A 21,643-nucleotide genomic window follows, 5' to 3' on the forward strand; every position below is an offset into this window, starting at 1 on the left:
ACCCTTACTTGACCTCCTTGGTAGCTCAACTCTTTGTGGATAACATATTCAAATTACATGGAATGCACAATCCATAGTCAGTGACAGGGATCCAGTGTTTATGAGCAAGTTTTGGAAGGAATTTTTTCACTTCCAAGGTTCTGAGCTTTGTTTTAGTTCGGGATATCACCCACAAACTGATGGGCAAATTGAGGTTCTTAATAGGTGTTTGGAGACTTACTGCAATGCTTTTGCACCTTGCAGCCCAAGAAATGGGTTCCTTAGTTATCTTGGGTAGAGTGAAGTTACAATACTAGTTTCCATTCAACCATTAAGATGACACCTTTTGAAGCAGTATATGGTTATGTTCCTCCTCTTGTACCTATTTATGAAATTGGTACTACCAAAGTAGACTCAGTGGAGCCATGCTTGAAGGAGAGGAATAGCATTTTATCTTTACTCAAGAGTAATTTGGAGGCGGCCAGATGTCAAATGAAAGTTCAGGCGGATAAAAAGAGGATTGAGAGGGTTTTGGCCGTGGGGGATTGGGTTTATCTCTGACTAGTGCCTTACCAACACAAATCCTTGGCAGCAGATCATTTTCACAAGCTTCAACCTCGCTTCTATGGGCCATTCCAAGTATTAGCTAAGATAGGCAATGTAGCTTATAAGATCAAACTTCCAGATCACTTTAAGTTGCATCTGGTGTTCCATGTGTCCTGTTTAAAAAAAACATTTGGGAGAACATATGCAGACCACAGTTTCGTTGCCAGTTATTACTGATGCTGGTATATTACAAGATGTTCCCATTCAAATTTGTGATCAACGAATGGTAAAGAAAGGCAACTTTGCAGTGACTGAAGTTCTAGTGCAATGGTAAAATCACTCCAAGGAGGATGCTACTTGGGAGAATTACAATGATTTGAAGATCAAGTTTCCAGAAATTGTTGATCTTTGAAATTTTATGTTGTACTTTTCTGTGTGTGCAAATTGTTTGAGTTTTGTGTTGTAATTTTTTCTACAGAATTTTACTATGTTGATCTGTAAGACCAGTTTTAAGGGGGGGTATTGTTAGGATGCTCGGACAGGTGGCATCTTTTGATTGGTAATTGTTGTAAGAAGTTGGTTAGTTAGAAGGTTAGTAGAGAACGACTACAAATGGTCAGCTTGTATAAGAAGGAAGACGGTTATGAAATATATGAATGTTTGTTAGTATTCTCTTTGTGTAAACAAGGAAGATGTAGAGTAGCACTTTCTTTCTGCTTTCTTTGGGTGAATATTTTGTTTTTGTTTTTAAGAATTTTTTTATGAATATCGAAAACATAAATTAAAATTTTAATTTATTTTAAAGTTAATTAGACTTGTAAGACCTATTATATGTCACATCAACACATAATATAATTTTTACAAAATTGTGATAGAATAAGAACATTGATTTGAGACAACTATTCTTAGGATCAGATTGATTGAATTTTTTATTTCAAATATAAGGTGAATGAATTTCGAAGATCCTTTGTGATTAAAAAAAAAACACTACTTATGCGTCACTGTCACATCATGATGGTGTGGGTGAATTACTATTTATGATAAAAATAAACCCATTTAAATATGAAAAATAGTATTACCAAGGGGTGCCTCATGATTTTGGGCTCAACTTGGGCTGCTGCAACAGAAGCTTTCTCTTGTTCTGATCCATTCGCTGCAGCTACAGCCGTTCCAGGCACCAACACATGAGTTTGCTTTTCATCAGCCATTGCAGTGGGTTGGGTTTTTGTTTCTGGGTTTATGTTGTTGTTTTTTTCTCTTTTTTTTTAATTTTTTAATTTTAATTTTTTAATTTTCTCTCGTTTGTTTGTCTTGTTTCAGAATTTCCAGAAGAACTGGATATATCTGATGCCTCCCTTGCTTCGGATTGCAATGGTTCAATCGGCTCTAAGGTTTTGAGTCGGGAAGAGAGGTAGAACCTGCTCATGCCAAGTTAGAATTGTAATGATAGGTTATTTATTTATTTTTTATTTTTTTTGTCTAAAGATGAACTTTATTATATTTTAATAGATACGTTTATATCTTTCATAAGAATATTAAATAAATATTATTTTTTGTCAAAAAGGTGAACTTTATTAGATTCTAATAACTACGTTTACATCTTTCACAAGAATATTAAATATTTTTTTTTTTGTCAAAAGGTGAACTTTATTAGATTTTAATAGATACGTTTACATCTTTCGCAAGAATATTAAATAAAAATTTCAGATCAAGAGCATCCTAACGGAAAGCACCTCCATGTAAAGCAACATATGAGACAACAGCGTGAGCCGCGACATTTTCATTATGCTTGACAAACACAAACCTTAAAGTGTATTACTTTATTCTTCTCATGTAGAGGATTATACATACTGCTGCAAGCTCCTATGAAATAGGAAATAAGAATCCCAAATATATGAGGACATCGATTACATGATTTCATACCCAAAATATATCCATATTCCTTAAACCCAAGGTTGACTCACGCCAACATTCCTTCCATGATTAAGCACAACAGTACCATCCATAGATAATTGCACCGGGAATTTCACCATCTTCCATTTCAGGAAACTTGTCTAGTGAGGGTACTGCAGAAAATATTATTGCATAAGTGCCCATAATAGGTCCCAAAAGAAGTCATCCGAAACTTAATATATCCGAAAGCCCTTACCAGGAAGAAAAGAATCCCTCAAAGCTAGTTCCAAATTTCCGTTATCCCTAGAAATTGGATCGTGAATGGTGAATGGCGATTAACTTGTTCCCATCAGGAAAAGTCCCTTTGACCTGCATTTATATCTTACTCGAGAAAAATGATTTTAGGCAGCATGTTATGTCAGGGTTATGAGAAGTTTTCAGCAGCAATCGTTATGTTTAAGGCTTTTCGAAGCAAATGCAAACAACCTCAATGAGCATAATACCTGCACCATATCCAAAAGATATTGAACACCGGGAAGAACTTGTTTCCTGTTTGAAAAAGTACTGTGCTGATCAATCTTGAGCAACCAGGCGAAATTAGGGATACAAGATTGGTTGACTGGGTAAAAAGGAAGGCAACCCAGATGCTATTCAACAATCAGAATCCAGAATTAACATTCCATCTACAAAAACAGGGCAAATGATCAAATTTCACAGTTCACACCATTACCTACCCAACAGTTGCCTCCCAATGTCCATCAATTCCGCCACAGATTTATCGCCATTTAGAACGAACTCCAAAATCTACAAACACAAACACATCAAACAAAAACGTTTCCTTTACAAAACCCATTACCGAAATCCGTTCCAAGTTTGTAAATTTGATAAAAAGGTCAAGTTTTGGAGCTAAAAACACACCTGTGTGGCTATGAGAGCTCTGCAGCTTCAGGGTGATTGAGCCTCAATCCGCGAGCAAGACGCTTCTGTGCCAAAAACCCAGCATTATTTACGTTCAGTTTCTCAGCTTCTCGTGGAACCACCTTCATTTTTTGCAGTACAAGTCTCATAGTCAATGCCTGCTGCAACTTTCAAAGAAATAGTATCTTGTTTTTATTTTGTGCAATTTCTTATCTACTGGCGGAGAAATTGAAGAAGATGGATGATGAGTTGAGCATCGTAATTGTGGGAACTACTGTAGGTGATGAGTTCTTATTTGTCAAGAGGTACAAAGATTGGTGTCACTTCGTCGGAAAATTTTTAGTTGTGACGGAAATGGATGGTACATCATGTGTATTTATTAATTAAATGGTAAAAAAATTTAATTTTTAAGTTATTAACCTTTTAACACACATAACCTGCTATTTATATATGAATACGTGATGTACCACTTCGTATAACGGGAACATTGAAAAATCTCTCTACTTTGTCAGTCCGATGATGCACGGACACAGCTGGGTCCCTGGGACTTTTAAGTGAGGTGGGACTATCGTTGTGCTTTCTTTGTGTGAATACTATTTTCATGTTTTTAAGAATATTTTTTATGAATACCGAAAACAAAAGTCACGTACATATGAGAGTTTTAAAGGAACACTTCTGATACTATTTAATTTTAACAAAAAATCATATTTTTACTTTTCATGATACTATTCACTTACACATTTATTTATCATTTTTCATTAAAACTAAAGTTTTTGAGAACTTTTCGTTAGTTTTTTTTATAATTATAAAAGTAAAAAAAAAACCTTATCGTTTAGAAAAAAATAACCGATTTGGCAGTTCGATTCTAACCGATTTTACTTCTCCTTCTCGCTTTATTAAAATAATAATAATAATCTTGTACTGTGATTAGTTGGTTAAGTGGCAAGTAACAAAGACAAAGTGTTGGGAAGCCATCATCACCAGTAGGGGTGGTTCGGGTCGGGATCCCAAACCGAAACTCCTTTCCCAAATCCCAAACCAAAACATTTCGGGATGGGATTTTATATCCCGAAACCGAACCGAAAATGTGCATTTCCCGAAATTCGGGATTCCCGAAAGTGTTTCGGAATTTTCGGGATACTTCGGGATTGGGCCTTGAAGCCCAAAATGTTGGGCTTTTAAGATTGCAGCCAGCCACTGCCCAAAAAAAAAAAAATTAAGGTTACAGTCACTGCCCAGCCCACCTGTTTCAATTTCACCACAAATATCACAATACCACATGTTTCAATTTTCATATAAAGGAAGCAACTAACAAGTCTATCTACCAAACTATTTAATTAAAAGTGCATGCAACAAAAATGAAATAAGTTAAGTTTTACAAACCAAACTTCCAAATTGTCTACCAAACTAGTTAATTAAAAGTGCATGCAACCAAAATGAAATAAGTTAGGTTTTACAAACCAAACTCCAAATGAATTTAGATTAAGTTACAATCCAAAAGGAAAACATAGTTTATATTATAAACACTTTCGGGAAGATCTGAGCTAAAAACAAACTGCCATTAGCTTGAAACAAACTGCCATTAAGTATCACAAACTGCCATTAGCTAAAACCCTGCAATTCCAAACAAAACCAACCTGAATTACATGAACCCATAAACCAAAATAAATGAAGTAACAAGTCACTGTGGAAACTTGAAAATCTGAGCTAAAAACAAACTACCATTAGCTAAAAACAAACTGCCATTAAGTATCACAAACTGCCATTAGCTAAAACCCTGCAATTCCAAACAAAACCAACCTGAATTACATGAACCCATAAACCAAAATAAATGAAGTAACAAGTCACTGTGGAAACTTATCAAATACCTTGCGGGCAATTAAGAACAAAGCAAATGGAATAGTAACATATCACTGAGGAAATTTATCAAACAACTCACAGGCAATCACAACACTCCATGGACAGAGAAAACCAAACGAATCAAACGATAAGAAAACACTGAGGAAATTTATCAAACACCTCACAGGAAATGTGGACACTCCATGGACACATAAAACCAAACAACCGAAACGATAACAATACACTCAGGAAATTTATCAAACACCTTGCAGGAAATCACAATTCTCTATAGACACCTATAACAAAACACTATGAAACTTTATCAAACACCCTCCAAGCAATCACAATTCTCCATTGACACATTTAACAAAACAAAAGAAATAATAGCAGGGCATCAGAAATATCATCGAACACCTTACATGCAATCATAATTCCACACGAAAATAAAACAAAACTCAATAAACAAATCAAAGATCAGGAAATTAGACAAACACCTTACATGCAATCACAAATAACTGGTGGGATTCAAACGAAGAAGAAGACGAAGACGAAACTGGACTTCAGCCGGGAGAGCAAGTGCGAGAGGATATCGTCTGGAGAGGACCACGACCGAGCGTGAGAGGACACTACGTCTGGAGAGGAAGGAGACAGCGAGAGGGTTCGCTCCGACTAACTGTGTGAGTCTGTGAGAGAGGGACTGTGAGCGAGAGAGCAAGAGTGAGTCTGAGAGAGAAAGAACACCCACCTAACAAATGACCTAACCTAACTCAATGGACGGTTGGATTTGATTTTAACAAATCCAACGGTTCAATTAATTTCTAATTAAAAATTAAAAATAAATAAATAAATATATATATAATAATCGGTTCGGTTCGGGATTACTGAAAGCTTTCAAAGCTGTGGCCGAATCCCAACCCGAAACTTTCGGGACGGGTTCGGTTTCGGGTACCGAAGGTTTCGGGAAATTCGGTTCGGGATTTTTTCGGGAAAATTTCGGGACGGGATCGGGACGGTTCGGGATTTTCGGGAAAAAATTCCACCCCTAATCACCAGTCACCTTTTGGTCTCATGGCTCAAATCAAACAATTCTCAACCTTAGCCAGCATCGAGTCCCTATTGTGGACATTTGGGACTCATTTAAGTCCCTAGTGTGATTTCCAATTCCTGATTGGGTCACCAAGTCCTTTTGGTTGGGGTTAATGCAGCTCTTGATGAGCTTTCATTCCTCTTGGTTGGGGTTGTTAATGCAGGATTGGGTGAGTATCGATCTAAATTAGCTTTTTAGCTTTGCTACTCATAGAAAAGTGTTTTTTTATTTTTTTTATACTAAGCTTTTTTATCCTTAGCGCAAGTACTAAGTAAGCACAAAATGAGTATTGTTGGCGTGAATCACAAAGTCTTTTGCCCTTCGCACACATTTGTTGATTAGCCGACAATGTGCGAAAAGACTCAAATAAAGAAAAAAGGGTTGAATTAGGTAAAAAAGTTTTTCGCTTTGATTTCACATTATCAATTATGTAAAAAAAATAAAAAAATCTAACAAACGGAGAAAAGCCGGTGTGGCATGCTCCGGAGGAGATTAACCCTTCCCCGAGTCAGTCCAATCGGAAAGGGAAGGGCCCCGTTGTCTAGACTGTATTTCTGGAGTTGGTGATTGGTGGAATGATGCTGGACTTACAAATGAAAATTTAATAAGAATAGGTTTTTGTTTAATATGGCTTAGGAGTAAGGGTAATTTTTTTATTGAAGATTTTTTAAATGCTGGTGTTATGGTCAAAAGTCATACAAAAGTTATTGAGGATCGAGTGTTGGATTAATGTGGGAGACATTCTGCTTCTACCTAGATATGATGCTGCCAATATGAATTTGAAATTTATTTTTTTTAACAATTTTTATTTTATTATCTTCAAGTATCGTGACATTCGCACATTTCTATTTTAGTTTTTTTTTTCTCTATTTCATACCTAAATTTTAGTTTTTCTAACACTTTATTACTTCCGTTAGGTTTTCCGTCAAGTTTTCCGTAAGTGGTAACATGGTATAACTTTGACCAACCATGTTTGCCATGTGTTGGGATGGGCAAAATATCCACGGCTATAGGTAACTATGGTTACCCGGCCATTTAAAATTAATGGTTACAGTTAAGGGTGGCTAGTTAAATAAATAAACAGTTATGGGTATAACCGTTTAATCGTGAAATTTAAATAGACAGTTATGGGTATTACCCGCGGTTATAAATGGATACCTATTTTACCATTTATTCTAATATATATAAAATAAGAAAAAAAACTAAAAAAACCTTAAAATTATTCGACATATCTCAGAATCTTGTCGCTCATCTCTCTCCTCGCTATCCTATATCTCATCTACGGCAAAACAGTCGGTTCTCTTCAAGTAATCAAAAGAGAGGGTTTATGGCTATCACTTCTCATTTTATTGACGCTTCGTGGACGATACAAAATCGAATTTTGAAGTAATTTATTAGTTCATATAGGACATGTGATACATATTATTTTTTGCCTACTTTTGATTTAATGACATGTTGCATTATTAAATTTGCCTATTAATGACAAAAATGATCAGTTTTATTGTAAACCCCAATACCTCCTAATGACATGATAAAAGTAGATTAATTCTTAAACTTGCCTGTTGTGATATTCATCTCTGTTTTGCAAGAGAAGGAAAGGGTAAAGTGGGTGGCCTTGCCATAGGAACACTGCTATACACATTGTTGAGACTTGATGCTCGTATCAAAGTGGTTTTTTTTTAACTTATGTACATGTATAAATTATATATATATCCTAAACTTTCTGCATTGAAATGGTATGAGGATTTAAATGATTGAAATATGGAAATGCATGTTAAATGTATATATAAATGGATAAAAAACGTGTAGACGAGTAAAAAAAAAGGGTAAATGGGTAAATAATTACGGTTACCCACCCACCATAGCCGTTGCTCATCCCTAGCCACGTGGACGAGAGAATCTCTTGTAAATCCAAGCCACAGTGTCTAGTGATAATTCTTGACAAACATGGTGGGCCAAAGTTATGTTACATCATCACTTAATAGAAAATTTGACGGAAAACCTAACATAAGTATTAAAGTATCAGACAAATTTAAGTTCAGATATGAAACTGAGACAAAAAAAAAAAAAAACAACTAAGAATAGTAGTGTGAATGTCACAATCCTTGAAGGTAAGAAAGCTTTTGAATGCTAGTTGTAGAATAACCACCTCAAAGTCCTTAACGCAGCAGCGGGAGCATGCTGATAACTTGTTTTAGGGCTATTTTACTAAGGTATTATAAAGAGATGGAGAGGAGGCCAGCAACAAGAGAGAGAAGAGAAAATTGGTGAATTTTGTGGTGTATGTTATCTTAACCCACTACGCATTTGTTTATAGTGTTTAGGGAGATATAATCTTAGTCCCGAAGGAATACAATTACAATCAAGAAACTATCTAAAAAATATTATAGAATCCCAATAAGGATTTGCATAATCACATTAAGTGAGGCCGACTATATGAATCATAGAACGCTACTGCACTCATTTTTACGTCAAAGCTTCCATTAGCTCCACGTACTCCATATCTATTCTTAAAGTCTATTTTCAAGTATTTGTAGGTCTTTACTCTACCCCTTTTGCCCTGAACCTTCGTCTCATTGTCGCATTTTCTAATCGGACCATTTGTAGGTCTTCGGTTCACATTTTCAAACCACCTTAACCGATTTTCTCTCATCTGATCTTCAATTGCGGCCACTCTTACTTTACCTCGAATGTCCTCATCTTTAACTGGAGAATAATTGGGTTTATTTTTTTTGAAATCCTACCTAAATTCTAATTAGGAGCTCTTAGGTTTTTCGAACTCATATTTCACGTGTATTGTCGTTGTATTTATTTGTGAGTATGCATATAATTTGATATTTTTTTTTAATAAACGATATTATCTACACTAAGAGGGAAGAGGTAGGTTTAGCCTCATAATGGACTAACAATAATGTGGTTCAAATTTGTCATTGGCGAGAATCAAACCTAAGACCTTTCACTTACAAGTGAAGAGAAATATCACTTACAAGTGAAGAGAAATATCACTAGACCGTAGTACTAAGTGACAAAATTTGATATTTAATTGCATGAATTATTTTTTAGATTTTATGACTTTAAATTACGGATAAATAATAAGGTTGATATTTAATTTAAGCATAAATCTAATTGAGACTTCGTCTGAGAAGAATAGAGGCACCTTTTGAAGCTGTCATTTTATGCAAGGGATTACCATTGCTCAACGAATGTCTTGGAAGCTTCACATTGTATTTCAAGTTTGTGGATGCAAATTTCTTCTTCCTTGATCTTGGACAATTTTGCACCTACAAAACAATTAACACCTTAGGTTAAGGCCAAGAGCCTCACGCGCTCACGATGAATGGGGGGGTTTTGGCCGAAGAATCTCCGATGCCAAAGTTAGAATTTAGAGAGAAATAGTGTTTAGAGAATTTTGGGATTTTTGCCAAAGTGTTGGAATGAATTTTTGGTGAAAATAGGAGCCTATTTATAGGATTAGGCTTGTCTCTTTTCCCTCAAGGTGTGGCCAGCCTTGAAGGGATTTTGTGGTTATGATTTTGGTTTAATTGGTCAATTTATTGGCTAATTAAACCCTAAAGAATAAATTGGTGGTTACAAAATTGATTATTTGTATAAATGGAGTAATAAAATGGAGAAAAATGAAAAAGGTTAGGAAGAAAGGGAGGTGGCCGGCCATTGCCTATTTTTAGGGTTGAATGAGATATATTTTGGTGGTTAATTGGATGATTTAATTGATATTTAATGGATTAATTGGGTAATTAATCCATTAATTAACCAATTAACATTATTTTGGAGGTTACCTTGCAAAAAGGGATTTGATTAGATAGACTTTGAATTGTTTACCTCTTTTTTGGAGCATTTTTTACTTGGTTGAGGATGATTGCCCGCTGCTCGCGCGTAGGAATCCTAGTATGCCTCAAGGGTATTTTTGTCCTTTTTTGTCCAAAAATCCACATGTCGCCTAGTGAATATTTTTGACTCCACAAAGTTCACCTTTTATGATTTATGGTTCCCATTACAGTATTTGGGGGATCTGGGATGGCAAAAGTAACCCATTAGGATGGATGGCAAGAGGAAAAAGGATCATCTCGAACCCAGTAGGATGGATGGCAAGCGGAAAAAGGATCCTCTCGGAATCCATTTTGTGGGGATCCAATTTCGTGGATAGCAAAGGCAAAAGTAAAGACAAATGCTTTGACCACACATAGGAAAAAAGAGTATAAATAGTACCCCAGCCCCCACTCCCTAACAGCACTCAAACATATCCTTACCGCCATCCCCACCTCAACTCTCATTTCTTATTTCTCCCCTTCTGCTCTCAGCTGCCTCTTTCGACCACCATCATGGCGGACTATGAAAATCAAAACCCTCGTCCAAATCCGCAAACACACTTGACTTTGACCATCATCTTGGCCTTAGCTACCATTCTGTTTCCTGTGGGGTGGATTCGAGCTACTTTGTCAAACCTCTCTCCGCCGATGCGGCTAGTTGCGACTGCAAACTGAATAACTACCCATGCCTTCCTCATTTCTACATATTCTCTGTAGTGGCCACGGCAGCGTTGTCTTTTGTTTGGTTTGGACTTTTTTGTCCTTTCCGCCGGACTTCTATATCGCTTTGTTATTTGGGTAGGGCTTGGCTTAGTGTGGGCTACCTATTGGCTCGTGTTGCGTGGTATCCTTGCACCCTAATTTTATAATCCAATGCTTTATTCCTTCAATCCTGTTCTAGCTGTCCTTTTGTTGCTTAACCTAAAATTTCGAAATGTCCAGGATGGGGCGATCTATGTCATATCTGACAACTGGGATCGGGCTATCCTTGTCATATCTAACAACTGGGACCAGGCGATGCATGTCATGGCTGACTTTTGGAACTACATCATATTAAACTACTAAAATTTGGGTATTTAAAGTCTGATCATACTTTTTTGCTTTTTTCTTATATTTTTTTTTGATTGATTAATGGGAACTTTATCGAAAAATTTTTGGTACTATTTACTTTAACAAAAAACCACATTTTTACATTAAAAATTCAATCCTGATACTATTCACTTTACCCTTTATTTTGTCCTTATCGTTAAAACTCAAAGTTTTCAAGCCATTTTCATTAGTTTTCCTTTGATTAATATGTGTGGGACATATTAACCTTTGTTTTTGAAAGAATCATTCTAAGATCATCTCTAACTTTTGGTTAAAATTTAAAATTTTTAATTTAGAAAATCTAGATTTAACTCAGAAACAGTCTGTGTGCTCTAGTTGTTCTGGTTAAAATTTTAGCCCAAATTATTAAAGAATGAATTTAGACTAATTTTTTTGGTATTTTTTTTCAAAATAAAGATTATCATATTTATTTTTATAAACATTTCAATATTCAAATATTTAGATTCCGAGAAAAGTTAAAAATTCACTAAATGGACCTTATGAAACATGTATTATAGAGTTTTTGGGTAAATTTTGATTTAAATATTTTTTTCAATTGTTTTAGCCTTTAGATTTAATTTTGGACCGTTGGATCTTTTTTTTACCGTGGTTTTGATCATATTCGACCTCAGCCGTTATATTCATTGTATTTAAAATTACCCAAATTTTAGGTTTTAACCCAAAACTTATTTTAGACTCAACTATTGAAAAATGAGTGGGTTCGTTTAAAACAAAAATTTATGTTTTAACCCAAAGGTTAATTTAAAACCTAAGTGATTTATGCGTTCTTCTTATAATTATTTTATAAAAAAATCATTTTTTTTGTCAAAATAAAAAAAATCATTTTAATTAATTCATGTTTATCTTTTTTAGGGTATATTTCTGGCCTGAAAATTATTGATACATATATTATGCGCGTATACACATTTAAATAAAAAAAACTCTCGAATGATACCAATGCACCACAAGTGTTCCATATTTTACTAACTATGATTTGCATAAAAAAGAGTCTTTTTGCTCACTACCATTTAGTGTGGTGTATGCTCACCACTTTATTTATTATCGTTGAATGTGTTTGAATTTTGAGATTCGTGTAGTGGATAAATACAAATCTCAAAATTCAAACTCATCTAACGATGATAAATAGAGTGGTGAGCATACACCACACTAATGGTGGTGAACAAAAATGCACTCATATATAATATCCGAGTTGTTGATGTTGCTCAAATATAAAATACACTGAAAAATTACAAATGCTACAATTGGCAACAAAAAATTAGACTAGCTACAACTAAACAAATGTTTGTTACGTTACTTATTTCTTTTGTATTTTGTATGAGTATATCTTATTTATATATATTTTAATTATTTTCTCTTCCAATGTTATTTTCAGAGTAGAAAGATGGAGAGAGAGCTTAGCTATCAGCAAAATGCTCGGTCCATTCCTCTTTTTTTGAATGTATTAGAACAATAGTAGTCTTTTCCTACCGGCTACGTTTTTATATTTGGATACTTGTTATATTTATTTGCTGAAGTGTGTAATTTTAATATTTTGGATCTCTCCATGCAAGGCTTGTTATATTTATGGTGTGTAATTGTAATATTTTGGATTTTTTTTAATTTTTTGTTTTAATATTTTGGATCTGTGTATTTATGTTTTTAATATTTTTGTAAATGTAATGTTTATTGAATGTTTGTGTTAATGTAGATTATCTCTTTTTCGTTAAATATAAAATATCGTTATATAAAAAAAATCATCATACATCTTAATCCACTCATACTTAAACGGCTTTGTGTCTTATTTATCAAATCTTCTACACTTAAAAAAGCCAATAGAATCTTTTTTGAATCTTCTTTGTGAGAATTTTGGAATTCTTTAATCGTGTTCGTTTATTATACATTGTGCGATCAGAAATTTTTTTTAATTTTTTTATTTAAAATTGAACAAAAATAATACCCAACAAAAATTAATCCACAATATATAATGAACAAACACTATTAAAAAAATTCTCGAAATTCTTACAAGAGGGAGATCCTCATTCCTGAAAAAGAATGTGGCCTCTCTTATCTTGTGACACTGTCCACTCACCTAACTCAACATAATACTGTCAACTCAAGTCTCTCTGGTATCAACCTCAATGCTGCCATCTCCATCTCCAAACTGCCGCGATTCAAACCCAGAAAAGGAAAGCCACGCTCCCATCCCACCACCACCACCTCCAAATTCCAGCGAACAGATAACTCTGCAAAATCCTCTGCACTAAAAAAGGACTGTTCTACTAAATTATCTCCCAAATTCCAATGAAACCGACGGCGAACGCGAGCGCGAGTTCGAAGCCTTCACCTCCCTTTTATTCTTTGAGTTCTCCATGGCTTCTTCTTTGAACGCTCGAATGTCTGCAACTGCAAGCGATTTCTAAAAGGATTTGCAGCAATCCCTTCATTGTTAGGTGGGTCACCGCCGCGATGCCTGATTCAATAAGTTCAGGTTCGAAAACGGTGCACTCGCTGAATCAATTTCATTGATTTTGCTTCCAATCTCGTAAATTTGTTTAATTTGTGATTGAATGATTGGGTTCGGAATCGTTAACCTCTGCAAATTTGTAAATTTATTCTATCTATTTCATTCGCACTCTTGTAAACCACGGAGAGGCCACTCGGAGGTGGTTCAACAGCCAGGTAACCGCAAAGTGAAGGCTCAGACCCCCCTCCGTTGCCTGAACCCCAGGATCAGGTGCTGTGAGTTATGCAATTCGATTGAGAAAGCTCCCGTTTGGAATTTCAATTAATTGTTTAATCAATCAATCAATTTTCTTTTGTTTTGTGTTTTTTGATCATCTGAAGAATGTGGTTGATGTTTGTTTGGATTGTTGGTTTGTGAATTTTTGAAGGAAAATTGGCTGATGTTGTTCTTGGATTTGACTTTGTGGAGCCCTATGTGGTAAAGATCTTTTGATTTCTTGTGTATCCTACTTTTCCTTGCAAGCAAGAGTGCTGTCTCGTATCTAGCATTCGCAATGTCGCATTTTGCCCCTAAAGAAATCAAAGGCTCGCACAGTGGCTTCCTCTTGCTGCTAACATCAACGGAGTGTATCCATCGGCATCAGAAGCACATCAGAGCCCCTGCTTATCAAATGTATGAACAAAATCTGTGGGGCCGTGTTGTGCTGCCTGATGTAGAGTCCCATAAAACTCAACAGGACTATCAAGTACCTTTTGAGGTGCAGCATTCTTAAGCACCAACTTTCAAATTCTTCAGAGTTTTAATTTGTATCAAATAGTTCCATTACCGTCTGGCCACGTTTATTCTGCAGGTTTAAGTCAGCCCCAGCATCGATAAGCAATTTGAAAGTTTCTAGATAACCGCCCTTTGCAGCTATCATGGCAGCTGAGTATCCCTTTTCATCTTGCTCATTGTGATCAATGTCTGCCCCCTCAATCAGTTTCTTCAAAGCCTCAATACCATTTGCTTGAGTCACAAGCATTTGAGGAGAAAATACTGATGTCTCGCTTGATTGAACAATTTCACCGGATCAAATCACATCTACAACTGCTTGTCGGAAGCCAAAAGCCTACCTTGCTGACTCTGCTATTACGCATTCACTCTGACCAGCTGAATTCACCAGGCCAAAATCAGCACCGTCCGAAGCCAGAATTTTAAGGCATTCCTGGTGTTTATATCTAGCAGACTAGCACGGATCATTTGTGCAGTTGGTCCAGATTTTGTGTGAGAGTTGATATTGCACCCGGCACCAATCAATCATTGAAGAATCTTATTTAATCCAAGTCGTGACACCATGCGAACGGGCAGCCAGTTTCTGAATTTGTTGTCTTAATTGGAACTTCCATCTCTGCACCGCAATTTAACAGAACCTCTACCGCTCTTTCGTTGTTACATAAGATGGCTTGGTGAATGAGAGTCCTCCCAAAGTGAGGAATGTTAGGAGAGTGGTGTTGCAAGAGCTTGTGCAAGATAGCACCGCTGGCATCACAATACTCCACAGCATACCAGGTCATACTGTAAGCCTCGGCTAGTCCTGCACCCACCCGAAACTCTTCTCCTGTATTTACATCCCAAGGCTCACTTTTATATCTGTTCTGGCCCCAAAAGGTACGTAACGTTAGATATGAAGTGTATGACTATAAAGGTACGCATACTAGCCGATGAGTTAGGGTATAAACCTGCAAGTGGAGTCTGGCAACAGAAATCTGCTGGCTAACAAAGCGGAAATAAACGCATTACAGTAAACAATAGTGTGCAGGAATGGCTTAGACGATTGAAGCAGCGCCCTGTCAGTTGCATCAGCATCTGACAAGTAACATGTGGTTAAACTAATGAAGGATAATCCGTATAATTAACAAATCAAATGTGAATTAACTAATGCGATCCTCCGGTTTGGTAGTTTGTATACATACGTGAACAGCGAAAGAGTAAAACGGTATGCTAGAAGCAAGGTTTCAATTTTTAACTGGAAGGAAAGGGAAGTGAAGTAGGAATACTGAAAATGTCGTCAATCCTTAAAAGCCGAAGAGGAAAACAAAAGCTCAAAAGCATACAAACAGCAGCACACGAGGCAAATACATACAAACAGGCCCCCATTCGAATGAGTTCTCCCTTTATTACACAAGTACTACTGGAAGAGGAGGAGGCCTGTTTCTGTTTAGGGTTAACAAAAGAAGCTTAAAAGCTTCAATTGACATTTCTGGAAAATAATGGACCCCAAAAGTAGTGACCCTTGTCAACTTTGGGCTTAAAGGTAGCTCTCCAATCCAATCCATTTATTAAGCTCTTCAAGGCTGCTGCAGGAGAAAATTGTACACTTTGTGCACCCACAAACATAAAGCAACAAAATACAAGAGAAGTTAAAATAAGAAACTTTTCCCGGGCCTTTTTCTTTTCTCATGCTCTCTCTCTCTCTCTCTCTCTCTCTCTCTCTCTCTCTCTCTCTCTCTCAGAGGAAGAAGAAATAAGAACCTTCCTATATATGAAAAAAGGAACAAGCACACAACCACCGTAATCTATCTTTGTCCCGATATTAAATTCATTAGCTAGCTTTATGGTCACTGAGTAACTGCACCCATAGCCCCTTTAACTACATTTCAGGTTGAATAATTTTTCATATGCTTAGCAGAATGGGAGCCTGCGTGCTTTTTGCCTTGGTGGTTGTCATTTCTATCTTTGTTGTCTCCGCCGGAAATGTTTTTCATCTACATAGAGCATTTCCGATGAATCACCGTGTCGAGTTAGAGCAGCTCCAAGCTCAGGACACAGTCAGGCACCACCAGTTTTTGGGTGGTGTTGTAAAATTGTCGGTCGCCTTCCCAAAGCATATCCACTCTCCCATCGGGTAATCTTTTCATTATTTATTTATCCGTACGTGTAAAATTTGTATGGTAAGGTTTAGCGGCCGGGTAATCAAGTTTTTGGGTTTTCTTGCTTCAAACTGCATGACATTAATTTACTTATTTGATGCTGGAAGTTGAACCTATATAATATATATATATATATATATATATTTTTTTTTTTTCTTGGAAGCTGTTGTATAGGAACAGACATAATTATAGCAATTTATGGCACTACCTTATGATATTCTACTCATATATAACTTTTGTCTTAAATTTGTAGAAGGTAGCAATTTGAGGTAGTACCATGCATAATTTTTCTGAGACATAACTATAGCAAGTTCTTATATCATATTTCTCTTGTATTTTAGTCTCTAATTAGGTTTATTAAAACTATACTTGTATAGAAAGTTAATGACTAGTTTTCTTGCATGATTTATGAATCTAGGGTCTATTTGACGAAGGTGAAAATAGGCTCTCCACCAAGAGAGTTCTATGTGTTGATTGACACCGGCAGTGAGGTGTTCTGGGTTTCCTGCAGTTCCTGCAATGTATGCCCTCTATTTACTGGACTTGGGGTAAGTTTTTTGTTTTGTTTTTCTTTCGTTGTATGCTATTTTTTAACGTTTTTAAGTTTTGCCAGTTTAAACCGTTGCTAAACGGTTTAGAGACATTTTGAGACTGGTACAAAATTAATTGTCTATTGTCATAGATGTTGGTGTAGCCGACCCCATTTAGTGGGTTAAACCTTGGTGGTTGTTGTCATAGATATTGGTATACTAATTGGCAAGTGTCCTTACGTGATTGGTTGTATATGGCCTTGTGTAATTGGTCCAGGTGATTAGAGTGATTACAAGTGTTTGCTAGGAGGTTACAAAAAATTGGTTAAGGGCTTATGACTTGTTAGCTAAGTAAGCTTACACTGTAGTTGTATAAATAGCTCATTTGATTTGTAACGATTCCTGATTTCATTTTACTGAACACAAAGCCTTTCATTCTCTTACTTCCTATTCCTCTTTTATTCTTTTCATTTTCTCAAATGCTAAATCCCATGTTATGAGCATGTAAATCCCATGAAGGGTAATCCTGCAAGCTACATGCCTACTGCTCCTGTTTATCCTCAACCACAAGATCTAGTTTCAATGCCTAATGCTTATAGTTTTGTCGAATAGTCCACGAGACCCTTTCCTTCTCCGTCCACAAACACATCCAGTTCTCAGTCCAGAAATCAACAGGCTCCATTTCAAGGCGTACAACTCCTGTAAATAGTAGCTGTTTTGGTGAACGTCCACCAAAAGTCTACAGAGATGTTGGGACTTCATAGTCCTCTGTTTAGCAGAGCCACCTTTTGTTGGTTTAAAAGTAGAGGTAGTTTTTCATATGTTGTTCGATACATCCACTTCCCACAATCAGAACCAATTAAGAGATCTTCCAAACTGTCCATTGTCTTCAAAAATGGATCTGTCCACACATCATGATCAGCCGTAATGTTCAGAAGGATGATGGTATTGTTCAGTACATGCCCACAGGTCACATTCCAACAAAGGATTGCATAGCCCTGTGTTTGTGAGACATTGTGCTAATCTCAAAACTGGGGTTCCCCATTTGAGATTTGTTTTATCTGGGGGTTGGGGGATAGTGATAAGTGATTTGTTGTATATGGCCTTATCGTTAGAGTGGCTATAAATGTTTGTTAGGAGAGATTACATAGTTAAAGGCTTCCGAGCTAAGTAAAGCTTAGATTATAGCTGTATAAATAGCTCTGCAGCTCATTTGATTTGTGACGATCCCTGGTTTCATTTTACTGAATACAGAGCCTTTCATTTTCTTGCTTCATGGTTCCTCTTTTCTTCTTCATTTTCTCAAATCCTTCAACGTAGCTAATAGTTTTGAAGTGTAATTTATTTCTTGAATTGAGATCATGACTGACTATATACATGTTTACCGGAGTTTTGTTTCAATGCTAATCTTCTATCTGTTATTTCGTTTTCCTAAGTGTACTTTAACATGTTTAACAGACTCCCATTAGTCTCTATGACTGACAATTCCTCTACTGCGGGACTGCTCCCTTGTTCGGACCGAAGGTGCAAACATTGCTCTGACGATAGCAACCAGTGCGAGTATAATATTCCGTATACGGGCGGAGCAGAAACCACCGGTTATTTCGTATCAGATGAGTTTTCTTTTGATATGATTCCAGTGCACTCTCAAGTTGCACATGGATCTTCAACACCCATTATTTTTGGGTGCGTAAACTAAATAGTAAAATTTCAAGCATCTGTTTATTATTAATTGGCTAAAATTGAAAATTCTCAGCATCTCTTTATTAGAGCTTAATTGTTAGAATTAATGCTAAATTGAGATATATATATTTAGTGTACTTTGCCTGGTAGTGTTGCCACATAGCTAGTAGCAAAAGATGATGATGCTGAGTACATTATTTCCTTGATATTTTTGGAAACAGGTGTGCTACCACGGTGTCCGGTCTTTTGGCTAGGACTGAGGTTTCACTCAATGGGGTATTGGGATTAAGCCAAGGCCCATTGTCTGTCATATCACAGTTATCCTCTCGAGGGATAACTCCGAGTGTCTTCTCTCACTGTTTAAAGGGAGATGGAAATGGTGGAGGTATACTCGTACTTGGGGAGATTTTGGAGCCGAGTATTGTGTATACTCCCCTTGTCCCCAAGTAAGCACTATATCCTTGAACTTTTTTGTTTAATTGAAAATTTGATGAGTATTTTATCTTTTGAGTTAATATAACTAGTTTAATTACTATTTCAGAAAGTCTTATTATGCAATAAATCTTGAAAGCATTGCAGTCAATGGACAAATCTTGCCCATTGATCCAGCAACTTTCAGAACATCAGATGAGCGTGCTACTTTAGTTGACACGGGAACCACGTTGGCTTTTTTTGTAGAAGAGGCATATGAACCTCTTGTCCATGCAGTATGTTTGTTTACTTTGTTTGATTGCCATTGTCAATTGCTATTCTTTTTTAACTTTTAAATCATTTCCGTTCTTGAGTGTGTGGTTGTGCAATATCTCTATTCTTTGTTCGGAGCTGATTTTGTTTTTGTTGCTTGTGCAGATAACTTCAGCTTCCAACTTTGTGTCTCTGATCATTTCAGGAGAGTCGCAATGTTATCTGATCTACACCAGGTTAGTTCTCTCTTTTTCACACAGAGTCACTCATTCTAAAAGAAAAACCAAGACATAATGTATTTCCATTAACCTTTCAGTTTGGGAAAGTCATTTCCTTCGGTCACACTCCACTTTGCAGCTGGTGTGTCAATGACTTTGAAACCACAAGACTACCTGCTATATTCAGGATCTCATGTGAGGCTTCCGAATTAACCAAAAGAAACAAAAAATGCTATTTGTTCAGAGCAAATGAATATCATCGTACTAATGATTGTATGGAATGTGTAAACTGAATGGTTTGTTCTATTCTATTGGTTACAGGTTGGTGCTGCTATGTGGTGCTTAGGTTTCAAGAAAGCTCATGGGGCAAGCCGAGGCTTGACAGTGTTAGGAGGTTAGGCCTCTAACACTACCGTGAAAATTTCAGAAAAATGTTACAATATTTAATGCTATTATTATTATTATTATTACAATTACTATATTTAAAGTAGTTGTTTTGTAACTTGTATTGCAGATCTTATTCTAAGGGATAAGATTGTGGTATATGATTTAGCCCGTCAACAACTCGGTTGGGCTAATTACAACTGTAAGTCTAATTAAACTACTCTTTTCTTCTTTCTAATTTCCTTCCCATACAAACTTAGTTGTTTGTTGAGTTTATGGTTAAATACTCACTAATGTCATATTTCTTTTCAGGCGCATCTCCGGTGAATTTCTCTACGCCTTTTCACCCAGCACACCGAAGTGGAAGCAGTGGCTCATCAAGAGACACACTAATCAAGCTGCTAAAAACTGGGATTGTGCTCCTCTTGATGCATTTGTTCATTCTGTATATGTGATTTACACAGCTTTCAGCATTCAAGTTTGTATGTTATGTGCACTGAGATAGAAATCTTTGGGATTTGATTTCTATCCTCCTCTTCGAGATAGCAAATTAACCTAATGCAAGTGAAACTGAAATTACTCAAATACAAAAATTGAAGCATTATGTACTTGTATTATAATTTTCTGTTTCAGTTCATTCTTCCAAGTCATCTTAATTCGCCCCTTCCGTGTTTGAAATACTTTCCTTAATATTGAACCTATCGAGTTACAGTAAAAAAAAAACCCACCACTCAAATCATTAGAGTAATGAGCAGGTTAACAAAAGAACATGAGAAAAGAGAGACGCAGACTACAAAGAGGACAAAATAGAACTTTGGAACAATGTTTATGGCTTTGACATGAGCTGCATCAAGAAGCAAGCCATGATGGAGCCCCTTGTGGACACCGTTGACCAAAACCAAATTTTTACAAACAGTCAGCTACTCAAGACAATGGATATATCTAAGATGACTCCAGGAGATGCTTCCTTCAGGGTCCCTTTCAAGCTTGTTGCTGAACGTGATGATGATTTCATTCAGGCTCTTGTAGCCTATTTTGGTCTGTCGCTTACGAAGTGTCAATAAATTGATGGGCTTCTCCACAGGGCCAAGATCATGGTCTACACACTGGAAGCAAACAATCCTGTACCTGGAAGATGTGCTAACAGTATGTCAAGGAGAGTCAATTGTCGGAAGCATGACTGTGGTGCAAAACAAAAAGAATCCCCGTGATATTTGACATAATGCTCAAGTAATCGCTAAATGGTCGACGATGCAGAGTCTTGAGGGTTCAATGCTACAAAGTGCACTCAGTTCCGTTTTGTTATTGTTCCTTCAAGAAAGCAATCCATAAGTGCAACTAACTCAGTGTCGTGGATTGTTGCCTCTCATTAGATGTGTGCTAGGATGCTGGCATTGTAACGTCATAATTAGTTGCCTCTATGTACTAATAATTATTCATTTCTTAAAACTGTAACGTCAAAATTTTGATGCTAAAAGGTTTTGAATTGATCTATTAAAAAAAAACATGAGAAAACCCTTTTACTAAGATTTTGACAAATATTGTTACAGTTCTTTCCAACCTTTAGATCTAGTTTAATCTAGCGGTCCCTAA

The 21,643-nt window shown here is 36.3% G+C and overlaps 1 long non-coding RNA gene and 2 pseudogenes across 3 annotated transcripts; 1 reads left to right on the forward strand and 2 right to left on the reverse strand.

Annotated features, from left to right (window-relative positions):
- Window positions 1-2,314: 2,314 nt before the first annotated feature.
- LOC126608772 (uncharacterized) lies at window positions 2,315-3,502 on the reverse strand. Of its 3 annotated transcripts, XR_007617967.1 has the most exons (5): window positions 3,337-3,502; window positions 3,153-3,222; window positions 2,922-3,065; window positions 2,675-2,799; window positions 2,315-2,591 (listed from the first exon to the last, which is right to left on the reverse strand). It is a non-coding gene; the product is annotated as an uncharacterized LOC126608772 (long non-coding RNA). The 3 variants fall into 3 exon arrangements; XR_007617966.1 differs by having other exon boundaries at window positions 2,675-3,065; XR_007617968.1 differs by having other exon boundaries at window positions 2,675-3,065; window positions 3,149-3,222.
- Window positions 3,503-13,272: 9,770 nt separating this feature from the next.
- Window positions 13,273-15,879, reverse strand: LOC126607877 (uncharacterized; annotated as a pseudogene).
- On the forward strand, window positions 14,584-20,687 carry LOC126608762 (aspartic proteinase 36-like; annotated as a pseudogene).
- The last annotated feature ends 956 nt before the right edge of the window (window positions 20,688-21,643 follow it).

Source organism: Malus sylvestris, chromosome 16 (assembly GCF_916048215.2).
Source record: "Malus sylvestris chromosome 16, drMalSylv7.2, whole genome shotgun sequence".
In the NCBI taxonomy this organism is placed as follows: Eukaryota; Viridiplantae; Streptophyta; class Magnoliopsida; order Rosales; family Rosaceae; genus Malus; species Malus sylvestris.